General features: G+C 40.5%; 1 pseudogene; it reads left to right on the top strand.

Moving 5' to 3' along the window:
* The first annotated feature begins 3577 nt into the window (after positions 1 to 3577).
* Positions 3578 to 5702, top strand: LOC113266723 (dynein light chain 1, cytoplasmic-like; annotated as a pseudogene).
* Positions 5703 to 8869: the final 3167 nt, after the last annotated feature.

Raw genomic sequence — 8869 nt, 5'->3', positions numbered from 1 at the left:
TTTCGATTTCAATTCTTCACTGCCAGCAAAAGTGGGCCAACTGACAACAGAATTCTTAGTTCCACCCTCCTCTTTGCAGGACCTCTGAACAATGGTTACTCTTCCCAATCATTAATTCCTCTTTGTTTCTGTTTTTCTACTCTGGGAACAGAGATCCAAACTACAACATTCGAATATAAGTTCCTCCCTCAATCTGCCACTTCCCAGTCTTCCCCATGATAGTAAATCAGTATTTCATTAAGCCAGTTGCTCAGAACCGAAATCTGGAGACACTGTTTGATTCCTCTCTTTTGCTCACATCCTTCATTTAATTCTTAAGCATACACTGTCACTCTATCTCCAAAATACATTCCACATCCCACTATTTCAAGCATAGCCTACCACTACTCCCAAACTCTGAGCATCAACACTCCCAGGACTAAAGCAATGGACTCCTAACTGGTGTCCCTGCTTCCACTCTTGATCTCCTACAAACTGCTCTCCACAGAAGAGCCAGAGTGACCCTTCTAAAAGATAAATGGGATTGTGCCACCTTCCTCCTCTTAACCCTCTAAGAGCTTCCCACCAGTGGTAAGCTGGTCAATGTTTAATAGCCTGTGTGAAATCACTGAGCACCGAGTTGGGAAGAGATGTTAACAGCCTGATCCTGAGTAGTATAAATGGGCTCCAAGACTTCATGGTCCCACCGCCCACCACCAAAAGTCCAGAATCCATACTATGACTTCAAAGCCCTACATGGTCTGCCCCTGCTAGCCCTCAGATCTCACTGTTCTTGTTCACTGTCCTCCAGCCATACTGGCCTCTTTGTTATTTCTCAAACATTCCAAGCATATGCCCATCTCAGTGAATGTTCCTCTCACAGATATTCGCAGTGCTACCATCCTCACTTGGTTCAAGTCTGCTGAAATGTTGCCTCCTCAACAGACTAAATGCATTAGGACCCCTCCTTCTCCAAATCCTTACCCCAGTGGTTTTAACACTGAGTAACATTCTACTAACATTTTATTTATCTCATAAATTCTCTGGGGATGTAAGCTCCTCACAGCAAAGGACATTGCACTGTTCACTGCCATCTCCCCAGCATCTAGAAAATTTCCTAGAACATCACAGATGCTCATTAAGTAATGATTCAATGAGTATACAAATGAATGAAGCAACTAATGAATCAATTACTAGTATTTCTCAAAATAAAAAATACAGAAGTATGACTAGTGGAAAGGAGTATGGGACAAACATCTGTCCTAACTGAATCCCTGAACAGCAATGAGACCTAAGTTATAACTGCCTTGGTCTGTCAAGTGGGAGGAAAAACAAATGATAGAAGTGAAGACTGAATGCAAAAAATAACGTGCTAAAGGAAATAGAAGAGGCTCAGTTACAAGGAGCTAGAAGTAGAGTTGTTTCCAAGAAAGAAAATAAGGACAAATTAAGCATAATCCTGATTTAGTAAAGAAGGTCCATGAGTCGTGGTCAGGATAATCAGGCACTAATCCAAATACTGCTACTTACATGCTAAGTGATCTCAGCCAAGGGATTTCACCCAGTTTTCTAATCTATATAAAAAATCTGTAAAAGAGGGAATGCAATGTCCCCAGACCACTTGTTACTGCTTGAGAGTCTATGGTTGCAAGAAACAGAAACCAACTCTGGTTACCTTAGGCAGTAAAGAACATTAGAAAAGGGATATTGGGTAGCTCTCAGAATCAAAAGGAAGGCAGGAGAACCAGATCAGGGAAGGACCACAACTAAGGCAGGACTTGGTATCTCAAGGCAAGAACAGAGTGATAGCACTACCAGTAGGAGCAGCTACAGTCATGCCCTTGTGTTATTTCACCAGGATTCAAAAGCCCAGGAGAACCAGCACAACTTAAATGGTTTAGGTCTCATACCCAGACCTTGGCTAAGGAAGGACACATCAGTTTTATGATCTACTCCTGAGATGGCATAGAAAAGAGCAAGAGGAACTCTCTTAAAGGGAATTTGAGGTGACACCACCTAAAGCTAAAGGAATGGATCTTGTCCAGCCAAATACAAAAGTCTCTTGCACACCATTCCATTTAAAATTGTAATTCAGGTTTCTAAGATTTCCAAGATCCCTCTCACCCCACTAGGTGGGGTGACTGATTTTCACAAAATCTCTTAAGAGTCAGGCAGAAATGGGCACAGGACAAACCAGCACAGGACACTAATGTACTTTATAGAAAAAAAAAAGAAAAGAAAAAGAATAAGAAAGAAAATTGAGGACTATTTTCTGACCTTTCAATGTGTATCAGACTACTGAGCTAACAGCTTTACATATAATCTCATTTCACTCTCTTGGTGTTATGAGACAGGTATTTCACATGAGGACACTGAAGGTTAGAAAGATCTAATGATTTGCCCAAGGTCACACAGCCAGTAGAACTGAGACTTAAACCCCAATTTGTCAGATTAGAATTTTAATTTTCTTAATTTATAAGATATTAAGATATGGTTGGCTGTACAAAAATTCAAGTGGCCTTTTAGGTGATGGGAAAACAATCCTGAGCATACATAATATGCAAATTATTTTATAATAAAAGCCTGAGAAGATTAAATTAAACCATAAATGTGAAAATAGCTTTAAAGCTAAAAGCACTAATTAGACTGAATATATTATGTTATAACTAGTATTAGGATATTAAAATCACATATTGATTATTGACCCAGTAAAGTAACAAAAAAGAATTTATTTTATAATAAAAGCATTATAACCTTGAACTTTCCATATAATCAGGCATATTAGGTGTTGACAGCTCTGTTAGCTCCAGCCCAGGGAAGGGGAAAGGAGGGGAAAAGGAGAAAACAATTGAGAAGGGAAAAAGCTTGGCTCTTGATGATGCCTTTCAGTCACCCTCAAATCAAGTGAGTTAGCCACTCAATTTGACCTTCCATTTCCCTTGAAAGGAAAAAAATCGGTTTACTTGTAGAGAAGTTTTTTTTTTTTTTTTTTTTTTTTAAGATTTTATTTATTTATTCAACAGAGATAGAGACAGCCAGCGAGAGAGGGAACACAAGCAGGGGGAGTGGGAGAGGAAGAAGCAGGCTCCCAGCGGAGGAGCCTGATGTGGGGCTCAATCCCAGAGCGCCGGGATCACGCCCTGAGCCAAAGGCAGACGCTTAACCGCTGTGCCACCCAGGCGCCCCTGTAGAGAAGTTTTTGCAGGCAATAACAGTTTACTGTTATTTCAAATCATTTTTTTAATTAAGAAGAAGATAATGCAGGGGCGCCTGGGTGGCACAGCGGTTAAGCGTCTGCCTTCGGCTCAGGGCGTGATCCCGGCGTTATGGGATCGAGCCCCACATCAGGCTCCTCTGGTATGAGCCTGCTTCTTCCTCTCCCACTCCCCCTGCTTGTGTTCCCTCTCTCGCTGGCTGTCTCTATCTCTGTCGAATGAATAAATAAAATCTTTAAAAAAAAAAAAAAAAAAAAAGAAGAAGATAATGCAGAGAAATTTCTCAAAATATAGAGAGGAAACACCAAAAAAGACAAATGCAAATAAATAAGTTAATAATTAGTCTTACGGATCCACACATATCTCTTTGTGACTATCTGGGGATGGGGGGTGGCTACGGTATCTATACAATACACAGAATAGAAATACACAGGCTAGAACTTTTAGCCACAGATAGAAACCGCAGGTAATTCAGGTTAAGTCATCAACCAATTACATGACTCTGGGCAAGTCACTTTATTTCCCTTTGCCCTTTGGTCCACCCCCCAGTTGGGCACTACATAGAAACTCCCTGAAAACCAGATGTTACATCAAAGCCAATATTTCCTGGAGGCCAGCCTTGCTGACTTCTTTGAAAAGCACTAAATTTAGAAGTAGCGTGCAAATAACACTGCTCAGATTAAACTCGCTTATTAGTGGTCCAGATGATAATCAAAGGCAAACAGATGGTCGCTTAATGAATGTTATTGGAAGGAAAGCATCTTTAAATATAGGATTTGTGTGAAAAGTTTGCTTTTTCTTACAAGTTATTTTGATGATTATGTTAGAATATTGGCATCTCTTTTTAGAATATAACCTTGTGGAGCCTCCTAGACATGTTGAGCAAGATCAAAGCTTTGGAGAGCCAATGAAAGGTTTCTCCAAGTCTAATAAGCAAAATTATGCAGTTAAAATGGAGATCAAAAGCTTCAAGAGAAGCATATAGTTATCAAGAGCCAGAGTGTATATATTAAGGAATCAGAGATATCAAGTATACCTAGCTTTTTAGAAACCTGACATGTGAAACCAAATCTATACCACTGCCAGAACAGGGAATGGTGGTTTCTTTTACAAAAGATTTATAATAGGATTCCCTGTGAGCCAGAGAACCCTAACGTGTTTAAAACGGGATTTGATTTATTTGTTTTATTTCGGTTTTTGTTTTTTTTCCAATAAACATACCATCCTCCTTGCTCAGCAAAAATTCAGTTAGTGGTCATATCTCAATCCCTTCTATACAGAGGAAAGAATTACAAACTACATCCTAAAACAGGCAAGATAGCTTTCCACATTACAGCTGAAGACTTTGAACCAGCATCAACTCATGCTATTGACATAAAAAGTGTCAGGCACTTTCTACAGAAGAAATTTGTCAAAAAACAAGACAAAACAATACAAAACTACACACTTACCAGTCTCCACGGAGTACAACTAGGGTTGATAGAGGCACGACTCTACAGGTTACGTATCATTCACGATCCATTCAGGATACAGAAACCACACTAATTGAATAAAGAAAATATTCAACTAATTGAACATTGTAAGTATTCTTAACTAACTATAGAGTTATTAACTAGGTAGCTGAAGGAGAAAAAGAACTCTAAGTAATAGTGGGCTTTTAAGTGTTTACAACTAGCTCTCTCTTTGGGGAAACCTGGTTTGCAGCATTTGCCAATTTCCTTGGTGTAAATACTCCCACTGTGGTAGATTGGCAGATTTCCAGCTACCAACAGTTTAACAACTGACTTGCAAAATTCCTGAAAATTTAACAATAGGCTTTCACAAGCCAATATAGGCTGATTCCAGCACAGAGGTAGCAATTGCAGGAAAACAGCTAACAGGCTTAGGGATGAGAAACAAAAAGAGGCTGGAATTATTAAAATGTAGAAGTTTGGAGGGGTCCTGCAGAGCTGAAACAGAGATCTGAGGAGGGAGTGGTGCACAGCGGGTGCTGGTAAAAGAGCTGCTAGGAAGCCCACGGGCCTGAGAGCCTAAAACGGAGAGGCTTCTAAAAAGGTGTGGGGCAGCCTGCCTGAGCCTCGCCATCCACCAGGAGACCGTTTCCATGTGCCAGCTCCTGCTCCACGGTAACCACGGTAACTACGTGCAACCAAAAGGCCACAATCAAAAATAGGGATATGTCGAAGGAGATGCAAACAGGACTCTGTGGAGTGTGCTACTCAGACATTGAAGAAATATAACAGAGAAGGACCCATTAAGAAGTTCGACAAAAGGTACAATCCCGCAGGACTCTGCATTGTAGGGAACTTCGGGAGTTCCCTGACCCATGAAACTAAACACATCTACTCCTACTTGGGCCAAGAGGCCGTTCTTCCATTCAAATCTGCCTATAAGCACGGACTATCCCACACACCCAGGGCTCCACGAAAAACAGGGACTGCGGCCAAAGTTCCAAATACCAAAGACGGAGATCTTCAGCCTTGCCGAAGGGAACGCCTCCATCTCTGAATCCTTATTGTGCGGCTTTAGTGCAGGGCATTCTCGTACTAACTTATGGTGGTTATTTGAAAATAGCAAAACAGGGGTGCCGGCGCAGCTCAGGTGGTTGCGCGTAGAACTCCTGATTTCCACTCAGGTCATGATCTCAGGGTCAGCTCTTGTGCTCAGGAGGGAGTCCGCTGGAGATCCTCTCCCTCTCCCTCTGCGCCCCCCCGCCCCGCCACAGGCGTGCGCTCGCTCTCTAAAATAAATAAATCTTTAAAAAATGATTTAAAAATTTTTAAAAATTAGCAAAACAGCTTACATGTGTGTTTATTTTCTAGTCCGTATCTCTCTGGCCCGTGGTTTTTTTCTTCTCAAAGCCTCTTTCCAAAAAAAATAAATACATTAACAAAAGGAGGTGTGTCTGACGCTGCTAACTCCCAAGTGGAGCGCAGTATTTGGAAGCGTTGGAAAAAACACAAACTGGGCTCAATTCTGACTCCGGGAAGGAAGCGCGACCAGACACACAAAAGCCTCGCCAGAGCGCAGCTCACAGGAACAGGAAGCAGGGAGGAAGGAGCACGCCCCTTCCGCCTCCAGACCCGCAGTCTCCCACTAGCGCCCCCTCATGGAGGAACAACAGAGAGCTGCTCTCAAGAGGACTTCCCCAACCTTGCGGAGCTAAATCTAGAAAGGAGGGTTTGGAGCTGAGACACAGTCATAACCGGAAGAATGATGCTTTATCCTTGTATAACTCTCTACAATTTGAAAAGCTTTTTAAAAATGTATTTGAAATAATAACCACCATTTACTAGTGAGTATTTACAACCTGCCAGGAGTCATGCTAAATTCTATGCACAACATATCTCATTCCATTTTCACAATAATCTTATAAGATACCGTTAACCCCATTTTGTGTACAAAGAAACAGGAGTATAAAAAGATTAAGAGAGTTCCCACACATTACACAGGTTGATGGCAATTAAGTGGTTCTCAAACAAAAGTCCTCGGCCTTCATTTCATCATGCCATCTCTCAGCCACAGGGTATCATTTTCAGTTAGGAAAGAAACCAAAATGTCAGCACCGACTTCATTTAAGGTATATTCAGGAAGATTTATATTCAAAGATTTATATTCTTAATGGGGTAGAGCAGAGATCGCATTAGTCCTAACAGTGCTTTTTCTCAGTCACTGCTTGGAAGAATTGTTGTGGTATGCAACAAATACTCCAATTAAGAGGTCTATCTATTAAAGCTGAAGGTCCCCTGGAAATAACAGAAACCATAACAATAGTGATCTAAACAATTCAGGCGTTTCATTTTTCTTATGTAAAATGAGTCCAGAGTCTGGCAGTCCAGGAATGATATAGTAACACTGTGATGTCTTCAAGGATCTGGGTTCTTTCTAATATCCTACTCCATCATTCTTCCTTTGTAGGTGTCCTCCATTCTGCTGCATCACTGTGACAAAACTGTTCCTTCATATCTAATGTTGAGTCTGTGTCCGAGTTAAAAAGAGGGTAGAGACAAAGGGCAACTAATTCTGTTCCTTTACAAGAATTTTCGCAGATGCTCCTCCCAAGAACTTCTGCTTACATTTCATTGTCCAGAACCATGTGCCATGGCTACTTACAGCTGAAAGGGAGGTTGGGAAATGCCTTTTGTAGCTAGGCATATTTCCACACAATAAAATAGAGGTTCGTTGAGTTTGGAAAAAAAAAAAAGAAAAGAAAGAAAGGCTGGATATTGGTTTGGCCATTATGCACATGAATCACAAAAGGTAAATAGGATTGGTAGGATCAACAGCTTATCTCTCCTTAACCTACTTACCTATCTCTTCTTTTTCCCAACATCTTCACTTTTCATTGATTCTGTGACCCAGATTTCACAAAGCAGCCTTGGTTGCAAGTGTTCATCCCTTTGTCCATATAAATTCCCTCGTGCTTGCCAGCCTTATGTCCTGACTTTGGTTTGGAAAATGTGTCAATACAAACAACTTACTTCTTTCTGTCATAGTATTTTTTTCTTTTTTTCTTTTTTTTTAATTTAAATTCAACCTAGTTAACATATAGCATATTATTAGTCTCAGGGGTAGGATTTAGTGATTCATCAGTCCCATATTACACCCTGTTGTGCTCATAACATCAAGCGCCCTCTTTAATGCCCATCGCCCACTTACCCCATCCCCACACCCACCTCCCCTCCAGCAACCCTCAGTTTGTTTCCTAGAGTTGAGTCTCTTATGATTTGCCTCCCTCTCTATTTTCATCTTATTTTTCCTTCCCTTCCTCTATGTTCATCTGTTTTGTTTCTTAAATTCTACGTATGAGTGAAATTATATGGTATTTGTCTTTCTCTGACTGACTTATTTCACTTAGCATAATACCCTCTAGCTCCATCCATGTCATTGCAAATGGCAAGATTTCATTCTTTTTGATGGCTTAGTAATATCCCATTATCTATCTATCTATCTATCTATCTATCTATCTATCTATCTCTATATATGCATACCTCATCTTCTTTATCCATTCATCTGTCGATGGACATGTGGGCTTTTTCCATATTTTGGCTATTGTAGACATTGCTGCTATAAACATTGGGGTGCATGTGCCCTTTCAAATCACTATGTTTGTATCCTTTGGATAAATACCTAATTGTGCAAGTGCTGGGTCATAGGGTAGCTCTATTTTTAACTTTTTGAGGAACCTCCATATTGTTTTCCAGAGTGGTTGCACCAGTTTGCATTCCCACCAACAGTGTAAGAGGGTTGCCCTTTCTCCACATCCTTGCTAATATCTGTTGTTTCCTGAGTTGTCAATTTTAGCCATTCTGACTAGTGTGAGGTGGTATCTCATTGTGGTTTTGACTTGTATTTCCCTGAAGCAGAGTAATGTTGTTACATTCTTTAACAACCCTTCAGTTTCTCTTATCTCTCAATTTAGGCACAGCTGACACTGAACCTAAAGTCCCCAGAAGTCTTTCTTTCTTTCTTCTCTTTCTTTCTCTCTTTTTTGCTTTTGTTTTTGTTTACCATTTTGCCAAACGTCTGTCCTTTTCAGTAATTCAATTTAACACTCTTGAGGATTTGTGACCATTGCTGGACCATACTGATACATCAAGAGGGCATATTACACATATCATACAGAATGATATTTTCCTTCAAAAGAGTATATGCTCTCCTTTCCATTTAAGGCA

The sequence above is a fragment of the Ursus arctos genome, unplaced genomic scaffold, assembly GCF_023065955.2.
Source record: "Ursus arctos isolate Adak ecotype North America unplaced genomic scaffold, UrsArc2.0 scaffold_9, whole genome shotgun sequence".
In the NCBI taxonomy this organism is placed as follows: Eukaryota; Metazoa; Chordata; class Mammalia; order Carnivora; family Ursidae; genus Ursus; species Ursus arctos.
Note: the sequence above shows the minus strand (reverse complement) of the source record. Positions and strands in the feature narration are given on the sequence as shown.